This window comes from Marmota monax, unplaced genomic scaffold, assembly GCF_021218885.2.
Source record: "Marmota monax isolate L192 unplaced genomic scaffold, Marmota_monax_Labrador192_F-V1.1 WCK01_AAM20220418_F8-fsc00126, whole genome shotgun sequence".
Lineage (NCBI taxonomy): Eukaryota > Metazoa > Chordata > Mammalia > Rodentia > Sciuridae > Marmota > Marmota monax.
In genome coordinates this window covers 1,857,697-1,869,034 of record NW_026695245.1, presented here as the reverse complement: position 1 = coordinate 1,869,034, position 11,338 = coordinate 1,857,697, and the positions used below count along the sequence as shown (strand labels likewise).

The following is an 11,338-nucleotide window of genomic DNA, read 5'->3' as shown; positions in this document are numbered from 1 at the left end:
CCACCACTTTGTGAAAATTATTGCAGTCACCACACTCCAAAGTTCCTCAATGTATCTATTTGCTGCAAAACAAATCACCTTAAATTTAGTGGCATAATAGAACACCATTTTATTAAACCCACCCAAACTGTGGGCCCAGAGTTTGTAAAATGCACAGCATGGTGGCTTATCTGTATTTCACAATGTCTGGAGCCTCAGCTGGGAAAATTCAAACATGGGGGGAGACTCAACAGATGGGGCTGGAGCCATCTAGAGACGCACTCACTCATGCGTCTGCAGGTGGAAGCTGGCTGTCATCTGGGATCTCAGCTGGGGCTGTTGGCCAGGACACCTACACATGGCCTCTCCATATGGTCTCTGTACTTCTTTGTGGCACCGCGACTGGGTTCCAGGAGCAAATCTCCCAGGACTCACTTTCCAGTAAAGGGCGTGTGAGATGAGAAGCATGCCTTCCATAGAGATGAGTACAAACTGGAGAACCAGGCTAAAGGCAGCCATTTTAGGTCACTGGAAAATGGCCAAAGGTAGAGAACAACTTGAGAAGAAATGCAAGTGAAAACTGCCACTGCATCCAGTGAACTCAGTGATTCCATGGCTTTCTTGTCTAGGGGCAGCACGAGTTCAAGGGATAAACCCCTCAGGTTCACCTGCTGAACCAGGTACACCAAGGCAATACTGAAAGTCAGGGAAGCTTAGAAAGGCAGACCCAAGACACTCTCCCCTATCACTGGCTGCAAGGTGTGAGTGACAGTGGGACCCGAGAGGCAATCTGAGCATTCTCTAAAGGACCAGATGAATACACTGTAGAGAATGTATGCTCTGCAATGCTATGCAGCTAACAGAAGCTACAATCCAGATGTGCATAAAATAGCATGGATAAGAACATCTACTGACACATACATGGAACTTACAAGGAGCCCCTATGAGTCAGAACTTTTCCAACATGTTTCCATATATTAACTCATTTAATCATCATAACCTGGAAAGTCTGTGTGGTGTAATCAGGTTCTACCAGAGAAAGAGAAGCAGGAGGACGATCGATGAGAGATGTAAGATGAGAAGTAAGTGCCAGGTACAGTGGCACACACCTGTAATCCCAGTGGCTGGAGAGGCTGAGGCAGGAGTATCACAAGTTCAAAACCAGCCTCAGCAATTTAGCAAGACCCTATTTCTAAATAAAATATAAAAAGGGGAAAAAAAGCTGAGCAGGGGAGTGGCTAGGGATGTGGCTCCGTGGTTAAGCACCCTTGAGTTCAATCCCTGATACTAAAAAAAGGAAAATGGTAAGTAAGTAGATGATTGATTGATTGATTGATTGATGATTGATAGATAGTTAGATAACAAGGATTTAACTTACACATATAAGAAAGCTTGCTAAGCAAGTCCAGACACAGTCAGGAAGTGAAGATCATGGGAACATAAACTGATGGGCACAGGACAAAGTTCTCATCAGTTGGCAGTCAGGAAGGGAGGACCACATCAGGATGAAGTTCTACTGGGGTGAGCAGATGCTGTCATCCACAAGGGGAACTTCTATAAGACAGGGATAAGCAGACTGTAAGAATGACCCCCAATGATCTTCAGCCTTATATAATGACTCCCTTTTGAGGGGACAGGGGAACTTGTGAAAATAAGGAGACATGACTTCCATGAGGATGCAACCTCGTAAAGCAAGGGAGAGATTATATGGTGGGGCTGATCCGAGCACATGGTAACTTTAAAAGCAGAATTTTCTCTGCCTGATAGCAAAAGAGGAAGTAAGACTTGAAGCGCAACAGGGATTGCTGCTGGCTTTCAATATTGAAGATAAAGAAAGAGGAAGGAGAGAGGAAGAAAGGAGAAAGGGAGGGAGGGAGGGAGGGAGGGAGGGAGGGGGGTAGGGAGAGAAAGAAGAGGGAACAGAAGAGGACAGGAGGAAGGAAAGGAGGAAAGAAGGGAGAAGAGGAATTGAAGTCTTCAATTATCATTATTGAATTATTGATTTCTCCCTTGAATTGTCCATTTTTGCTTTAGGTATATATAGTACATATAGTTTTTTTGCTTTGTATATAATATACATATTATATCTTCCTGATGGTTTCTTTTGTCATTATAAAATGTTCATCTATATCTCTAGTAACACTTTTTGTTTTAAAATCTGTTTTTCTGATATCAGTTAATTACTCCAACCTCCTTGTGATTGCTGTTTGCATAATGTGTGTGTGTGTCCTGCACGCAGCATCTAACTTGGATCTTGTTTTATATCCACTCTGACAATCCCTGCTACGTTTCCTATTGTCTATTCCATTTGGATTTATGTTATTATTGATAGGGTTGGATTTATACCACCATTTATTTTTTGTTTTCCAAAAGTCTCAAGTCTTTTTATCCTCCATTACTCTTTAACTTCTTTCTTTTATGCTAAATAAATATCATTTAGTATAATATTATAATTTTTAGTGATTTTTTTCACTATTGGGGGTTTAGAACTTGCTCTAGGATTTACAATATACAACTTATCAGAATCTACTTCAGATTTATACTACCTTCATTTCAGTGAGATATAGAAATGCTACTCCAAGATAGTTCTATTTCTTGTAGTTATACACACACACACACACACACACACACACACTTGTATAAGTTGCCAATCCAAAAATACATTGTTATTGCTTCATATAATCATATCTTTAAAGAAGCTGAATAAATGAGAGTGAGTGTGTAAGTATAGAGTTTATTATGTTAACCTTATTTACCATTACTGGTTGTTTTCATTTGTACCTATAAATCACAGTTACCCCAGTGGCATTTTATACCAATACAACTTTTCTCCTGCCCAACTCCTGTGTGTTATTATTGCCAAATATGTCTATGTAATAGGCCAGCAATATAGAAATAGGCAGATAGATGATAGATAAATGATAGAATGGCTTTAGATCTGGAAAATGAAGGAAGAAAAACATTTATCTTTTTTTTCTATAATTTCTACAGAGTTAATTTTACCTTTCTCAGCACTGATTCTTCAATCAGTTCATTTTCAAACTTTAGCATTTCTTTGAAGATGTGTTTGCTAACAATGGGGTTTTTTTATTATTATTTGTAAATTTCCTTATTTCACTTCAGTTTTGAAACACAGTTTAGCTGGATACAAGAATGCTGGCTGCCTGTTTTTTCTTATACCACTTTGATTATGTCATCTGCTGTCCCCCCTCACACCACCAGCTTCCATTGCTTCGGATGAGAAGTTGGCTGTTAATTTATTGGGGCTCCCTGGTTCCTGCTGGGTCATTTTTCTCTTGATGTTTTCAAGATCATCTCTTTATATTTGACTCTAAACATTTTAACTATAATGTATCTTGATATGCATCGCTCCTACTTGAAGTTTGTGAACTTCTTAGATGAGTAAATTTATTTTTTAATCAAATTTGGGATATTTTCAGGCATTTCTCCAAATATTTTTTTCCACCCCTTTCACACTTTCCTCTCCTTTTAGTACTCCCATCTTGCATATTCTGGTGTGCTTAATGCTGTCCCACATTTCTCTAAGGTGAGTTCGTTATTACTCATTCTTTTCCTCTATGCTTTTCAATTTGCATTACCTTTACCCGTATGTCTTCAATTTCACTGATTCCTTCTTCAGCCATTTCAAACATATTGTTGAGCCTATCTGATGATCTTTTGATCTTTGTGACTGTACTTTTTAAAGTTTTGTTTGGATCTTTTCATACAGTTTTGATGGCTATTGAAATTTCCTATTTGATGAAACCTTGTCACCATACCCTTCTTTACTTCTTTAAGCAAAGTTTTCTTTGTTCTTAAGCATATTTATAATAATTACTCAAAAATCTTTGTCTGATAAGTCCAACACCTGGGTCTTCTTGAGGGCTGTTTCTGCTGACTGTTCTTTCTCCTGTGTATGAGTTACTTCCCCGTTTCTTTGTAAGTCTTGTGATTTTTTTTTTAAACTGGAAATTTTGACAATAGATTAGAACAGCTCTATTATTCCCCACCACCACCTCTCTGGGTCTTGTTTTTAGTGTTGTTTGCTTGTTTGTTTGTTTGTTTGTCTAGTGACTTGACTGGACTCTTTAATGTGAAGCCTCTTTCTCCTAACTCTCTCGTCACTCCTTAGAAAGTGCACTGTGGGATATATTCACAGTCACCCTGAGGTGACAGTTGCTTTACTAAGGCTCTCCATTGCTATTTCCCTCCATGATCTTCTAGTTCCCTAATGGTCTGCCTTTACTGATGTCACACTCAGCTCTTAGGCTCCACAAATTGCTAGCTGATTACTCTATTGTTTTCAGCCAAGTTATGGGCCGTAAATGGCTCCACATCCAAACCTAGTTAAATTTGAACCCCTTTGCAAGGACAGTCTTTGAAACAAAAAAAAAAAAAAAAAAAAAAAGCATCTTCAACTCCAGGATAGCTCTTCTTAGCTGTCTGTTTCCCCAATTCTTTCTGTTCTATGGTTTAACTTGTTGCTATCATTTGGTTACCAGCTTCCCTGAAATTGCTTACTGCTCAAATCCTCATTGTTTTTGATACTACTCTCAGGCTTAAACTTGACTGCACTTTGTTCCCAATACAATAATTCCCCTTAGGGCTGGCTGTGGAACATTCTGCCCCTCCCACTGGACAAAATCCCTGTGCCCCAATGCTTTGGAGCTAGAAGCAAGGACCAAAATCTGACTCCCTTAGAGTGAGAGCCCTGAGAGGGCAGTAGCCCTCATCTTCCTGGCTTGTCTTCTCGCCTGGCAAGCCAATTGGAAGCCCTGAATGAGTGGAGGTAAGGGACATCGGACCCCACTATTCCCAGCCTGCTTAGAATAAAGCTTCTACAATACGGAGCTAGGCAATGGGGAAGGAGAAATTCTCGCAGCTTGTTCCACTACAGGAAGAAGTGGCAGCCCTAGACTGCAGCTAGGGAGAGTGAAATTCCTGTCTTCTTGCCCAGGAATTTCTGGTTCACTCCCATGAACTAGAGATTTCACCACACTGAGCCAAGGGTGGGGGCAGGGTGGGGATTGTGGCTCAAATGCCATAGACTCACCATTCTTACAGAGACTTAGTACATTTTCTTAAGTAAATGTTTTTCCCATTCACTGTATGCCCTTATGACAAGCTCCAGAAACCTCAAATGATTGCTTTAAGGTTGCTCACCAGTTCGAATTTTTTTTAGGTTGAGGAAAGGATCTGTAGAGCTTCTCACATTCTATAAGTGTTCCTTCTCTATTTCTTTAAAAAGATGAGACTTTCTGGAGATTTCTTGGAAAATTGGGAATAGAACCACAATTTGATCCAGCTATCCCTCTCCTCGGTCTATACCCATAGGACTTAAAACCAGCATACTGCAGGGACACAGTCACATCAATGTTTATAGCAGCACAATTCACAATAGCTAAACTGTAGAACCAACCTAGATGTCCTTCAGAAGATAAATGAATTAAAAAATGTGGCATATATACAAATGAAATATTACTCAGCAATAAAAGAGAATAAAATCATGGCATTTGTAGGTAAATGTATGGCGTTGGAGAAGATAATGCTAAGTGAAGTTAGCCAATCCCCCCCAAAAAAAATGCCAAGTGTTTTCTCTGATATAAGGAGGCTGGGGTAGGGAGGGGGAGCATGGGAGGAATAGATGAACTCTAGATAGGGCAGAGGGGTGGGAGGGGAAGGAAGCAGGCAGGGGGTTAGCAACGATGGTGGAATGTGATGGACATCATTATCCAAAGTACATGTATGAAGACACAAATTGGTGTGAACATAGTTTGTATACAACCAGAGATATGAAAAATTGTGCTCTATATGTGTAATGAGAATTGCAATGCATTCTGCTGTTGTATATAATTTTTTAAAAAGATGAGATTTTCTGAAGGCCAAGACCCAGGAGAGAACCTCATAAGAAACTCTGATAAACCAGAAGCCTCCTAAGTAGGAAGGCATGAGGCCTCACCTGCAGATCTGCGAAGGCTGTGCACTCCTCTTGCCAGGCCATGTGCCCATGTAGCTGTATCAATCCAGAAGCAGCACGTTTTCCAGCATGTGCAGGAAGAGAGTCCCCTTTTTCGAATTCATACAAAGGCACCATGTACTTGCACAGCCCCAGAAGCCATAGAGACTCCAGTTGACGGGTTATGTAGGATGAGGCAACCATCCAGAGCAGTGGTTCCCAATTTTGGCTGCTCATTAGGAACACTCAGGGAGCTGTTGAAAAAATACCAATGATAGGGTCCCACTTAGACCAATTAAATCAGACCCTCCTGGGAAGGGGCCCAGCCATCAGTATTTTTAACAACCCCTCGGGGGATCCTAATGTACAACCAGGATTGAGAACCACTGATCTAGAGCCTGGAGCCAGGGGAATGGGATTCTTTGTACTCAAATACCTCAGGAGGATGTAAACTGACGGTGGAGTTCCCGCGCTGGCAGCTGTAACATGCTCCAAGTAAATAGTGAGTAAAATTGGCAGAGCAAAGTAAGTCAAATTACTGTAAGGAATTTCCGTCCTGAAAGAAATCACTGAAATTGTCCCCAAGTCATAAGAAAACCAGACAGTGACCCTGTAAATATGGTTTCCACGCTTCCCACCGTCAGTCCTAATGGCTGTGGCTCACCTACCCAAGCCTGGTTGATCATGTGCCCTCATGATGACATCTATAATGGCAGATCCCGCTGATTCTTTGGGCCATATTCTACTCCATCCTATGAGGCCCTCTTTACAGAGGCATTAACTCCCAAGTTCCAGAGCATGGAGGGCCTGCACCCCCGGGACAGCCTGCTGGGCTTTAACAAAAGGAACCCTACAAAACAAATGGTGCTGAGAGAATTTATGAAATCTTCGGGGGATTTTCTAGGGCATTGGCTGATCCCTCCCTCTCATCGTGGAGGTTCATACTTGCAGAGAATCCTCTCTATGCCCCTATATGTTTTTTTATTCCCTTCCTTTGTTCAAAAACTTCATAATTGGCCCAAAGAACTAGAGCGCAGCAATATCTAAAAGGTTGATAGAGATCTTCTCAACAAGAAAAGGCTGATATGACTCCGCCCTCATCCTTCTCTGCCTGAAAATGCCTGCAATTGATTTGCTGGGGACCTACCTCCAGGCAGCCACTCCAGATATTAAATATGAGACGAAACTTCTTTACCACTACTATGGCTTGGATGAGGTGGGAGTGTGTCCCTTCCAAGTCCACATGCCAGGAACATTGGGTGGCCATGTTGAGAGGGGAGAGAACCTTTAAAGAGGTGAGCCTTGATGGGAAATGCTTAGGTCACTGGGGGTGCTGCCCTTGAAAAGAATTAATGTGGCTTTCATGGGGGACGGGGTTAGTCCTGCAAAAGTGGATTGTTATAATAAAGTGAGGCTGCCTTACATGCTCAGCTCCCTCCTTGTGCAGCTTCTCATCCAACATATTTGATGCAACTAAGGGTACCCTCAACACAGACCCAACAGATAGGGGCCACTGGACCTTGGATTTTCAGCCATATAACTGTGATGTCAATGAACCCATTTTCTTTATAAAATTTCCAGCCTCAGGCATCTTGTTGTAGTAACAGGAAAGGGACTAAGACAGCCTTTCTGAATCAAACTAAAGAGGACTTTTTTTGTTTGTTTGTTTGTTTTTGTTTTGTTTTGTTTTTATATACCAGGAAAAATTTAACCAAGAATCAGACTTATATTCAAACTTTAGCCTAGCTACTTTAAGCTATTCACTTTAACAAATTGATAATTTCTCTGTGTCTTGTCAACTAAACAGAAGAACTGACATCTAGTTGGGTTATTGGATTAAATAGTTGCAATGATGCACTTCACAGTATATCCAGTATCTACACTTCTCTTGCTCCCTCCTGGGTTCTCTTGCCAGGGGCCTGAAATTAAACAGACAGAGTGAGAAACTGATGTAACTCCTTTGAGAAACCAGCCTCTACCTCAGAGCAAAGCCTGTCCAAGGAAGGAGGCATGACCCTTGTCCTTGGAAAGACCCACAGAGCACTCCTAAGCACATACCAACCCTTCTGAGTTGTTTGTCTGCAAATAACAGGAGAGATCTGTGGCACCAGGTATCCCTGACTCAGTCAGGCTAGGTGGGGACCCATAGCAACCACCTAACAACCACCAATCAGCATGAGACAGGGAAAATACCTGGGATGCCAGATGACCCTCCCAGTAGTTTGTGGTGGTTGATACCATGTTGGGAAACCATGTAGTTTAGCATGTACTCCCCTCGTGGCTTAAACCAATCAATTCAAACGAATCCCCCTCCACACTTGTACTAACCAATCACCCTTACCCAACTTGTTCCCACCAGTGAATGTGCTAATCATGTTTCAGAGTTGTTGTTTGATTTTCCCACAGTGTGTGATGATTTGCTAAGAGATGCTATGATGTATGTGAAGTCGCTGCCATCCCCAAAGAGTGCATAAAACTGCTGCAAACCCTGGGCTGGGGCCTCTCAACATGATCAGTTGCTGTGTGCGTGCAGAGGACAGAGCTAGCTCGCAATAAACACCTCTTTGCTGTTTACATCGATCTTGGTCTCTGGTGGTCTTTTGGGGGTCCCGAACTTGAGCATAACAAGAGGACACATTAAAAAGAGAAAAACCAAGTATGTCAACATAGGCAGCATGCATACAGGTGGGGGAAACTCTGTGATAAGTAACTCACGGGGGTATTCAGAATTGGGGGCTTACATAGTGTCTTCACACACAAAAAAATAAATTTGGAAGGGTTAGGGGAAGGGGATTAGGCCGTGAGGGAGCAGCAAACCATGGGAAGGTAAATATATGGGGAAAATAAATGGAAGATAAGGGTAATTTTTGTAAAGTTTGTTGTATAGATTCCTCTCGGTGCTTTCCATAGGCTGATAGGAATCTAGAGTTGTCTCCAATGATGAAGAGTCTACCCTTGTTTTAGGCAAATAGGGAGAAGGGCAGAGAGCTTCTTTTATATATTTGCTGTTCCTCACTTGTCTTTAGCTCAAAATAATATCTGGAGTGGCTGCCTGGAGGTGGGTCCCCAGCAAATCATATGCCAGGGTGACATGTTCTGATCCCCTACTCTCCCCTCCCAACATGACACACACACACACACACACACACACACACACACTCACACACTTTCAGAGGAGAAGAGCAGAATGAATCCCTAAGTAATGAAATGCTTGGTGGTTAACAACGCCCTCCTCAGCGATGGAGTTACTAGTATTCAAGGAAGAAGACTGACTAATGAACCCCCTTCACAGCAGGATAGATGGCTTTTACATGTGACTTACATTTTTCTAATGAAAAAATATATTCTTCTAAAATCTCCAAAGCATTTTAAGCATCCTAGAATATCCCACACAATTTCCCTTTCAAGAGAATCGCCCTAGAAGCCACTGACTGAGTAGGGAAATCTGGAGTATGCAGACCTCCCCTGTAAAATACAAAGAAAGCAATGGGTTCCTGGTGATGGAGTTTTCTGGGAGGGATGTGTTACTCTTGAAGCAATTAACAAAGACATTTCTCTCCGTGGCTTTGGTGAGGTCTCCTTTCTTATCTTTCAGAGTGCCTGCACAGAAGGCAGGGCACCAGGAATTCTAAAGCCATCAAGAGACCATGCAGATCTGAGAACAGCCTTCCCACCCTGATCCCCTGCCTCTCCCTCTGCATTTTCCCATCTCCCCAGACCTCCTGTTTCCTGCATTTAAAAAAAAAAAAATTCTTTATATTTATTCTAGCGGTCGCCTGCCATGCAATAAAAGAATGAGGGAAATCTCATTAAAATTATATCAAAAGGAAAAAGATGGAATAGAGCTTGAAATTCCTGCAATCTACACACAATAACCCAATCAACTGGAACACACAGGTTAAATGGAGTCCACCCTACGGTGAGCCCGGATGATTAAGCCCCCTCCCGGGGAATTGCTACCTTCAGGATACCTAGTGGTAGCCATATTAAAATGCAACCATGAAAATACCTCACATTTTAGAGTACTTTTAACCTTCCTCCTTACTTTCGCAACTATTTATCTTACTGACTTCTGCAGAAGGACCCTGGGAGGCAAGAAAAGCTATTGCTATTATCTCATTTTGAGAGTTACTGCAGAGGAGCCCGCAAGTGTTCTCTGGGGTCACCTAGTTAGTGGTGGGGGTAAACCCACAGAAAGAGCCAGAACTTGCTTCTTCGCACACCTCCTTCTCTCCCTTCAACAGGAACCAGATAAAAAGAATGCAGGTGACGGACCTAAAACATGTGCCGTCATCTTCCTCTCCCTCTGCTTATCATCTCCCTTGACATGAGCACAGTATTTGGCCAAGGCCTGAGAGTCAGGTTGCCTGAATCCATCTCAGCCGGAAACAGGAGCAACAAGAGGACAGGACCCATACGCACCGCAGCGCTGTCACAAGCGAAGTAAGGAAACCACTTACTAAATTTGGGTTGATTTTTTTCAAAGTTAACTCGGGAAAGTTTTGGCCAGGGCATATTTTCCCAATCAAAGCCTAGGAGAATTGGACTGTCTGGGGGCAGTTGGCAGGCTCTTTAACATTAAAAAAGCAGCCCTCAGATTCCAAGAGGTTGGAAATCATCACTTCAGACCCTTCTTTGCTGACCCTCCACCCACAATTCACCAGTTCTGATTTCCATCCCTTCAGGGGCCTGATCTCTGCTTTCAAATGATAGGAAGCTAATATGATAATATAATACGTATTAATAATTTAGTGCTTACCCTTCCTAGGTAATATATGTGCATTTTAAAATGGGTCTTTTTAGACAACACGCTTTAATCCGAAGCAAACTTTCTGACCCACGGTTCTCTAGCTGTGACCTCTCACCTGAGTCCCAGACCTAAATATTCTCTGCTTACTAAACATCTCTATTCCAACCTCCCAGAGGCATCAAAATTTAATTTATCCAAAACTGATCCTCCATTTTTATTCTTTACCTCAGTGGATGACACCACCAATCACCCATTATCAAAGCCGGATGACTGGGAGTTATTCTACATTCCTTACTACCTACCCCCAGTCAAGGGCTCCATCAGCCTAACTAAGCATTTCCCAAATTGGGTCTATGAGCATCGTGTCAAAAGGCAGAAATAGGTTTCCTGATAAAATAAACCTGGAAAACACTGGTAAGCCTTTATAGTAAGATTTAACAGCATTTCTAATATATTTCCCTGAATTACAAATATCCAAATATACCAAGTGTATTTCCAAACTCATCAGCCTAAGGAACACTTATTTTCTTTGCAGAATATCTTGCAGGACCTACCTATTATAGAATGCACTTTGAGAAATGCTATAAAGACATATCTTTAAACTGTGTTTTATGATCATAAATTGTCTCCCATGATTCTGTGGTGTAGATATT

The 11,338-nt window shown here is 41.9% G+C and overlaps 1 long non-coding RNA gene across 1 annotated transcript; it reads left to right on the top strand.

The window, feature by feature from the left end:
* The first annotated feature begins 4,645 nt into the window (after positions 1-4,645).
* LOC124085530 (uncharacterized) lies at positions 4,646-8,509 on the top strand. Its single transcript, XR_006849454.1, has 2 exons — positions 4,646-4,768; positions 8,342-8,509. It is a non-coding gene; the product is annotated as an uncharacterized LOC124085530 (long non-coding RNA).
* The last annotated feature ends 2,829 nt before the right edge of the window (positions 8,510-11,338 follow it).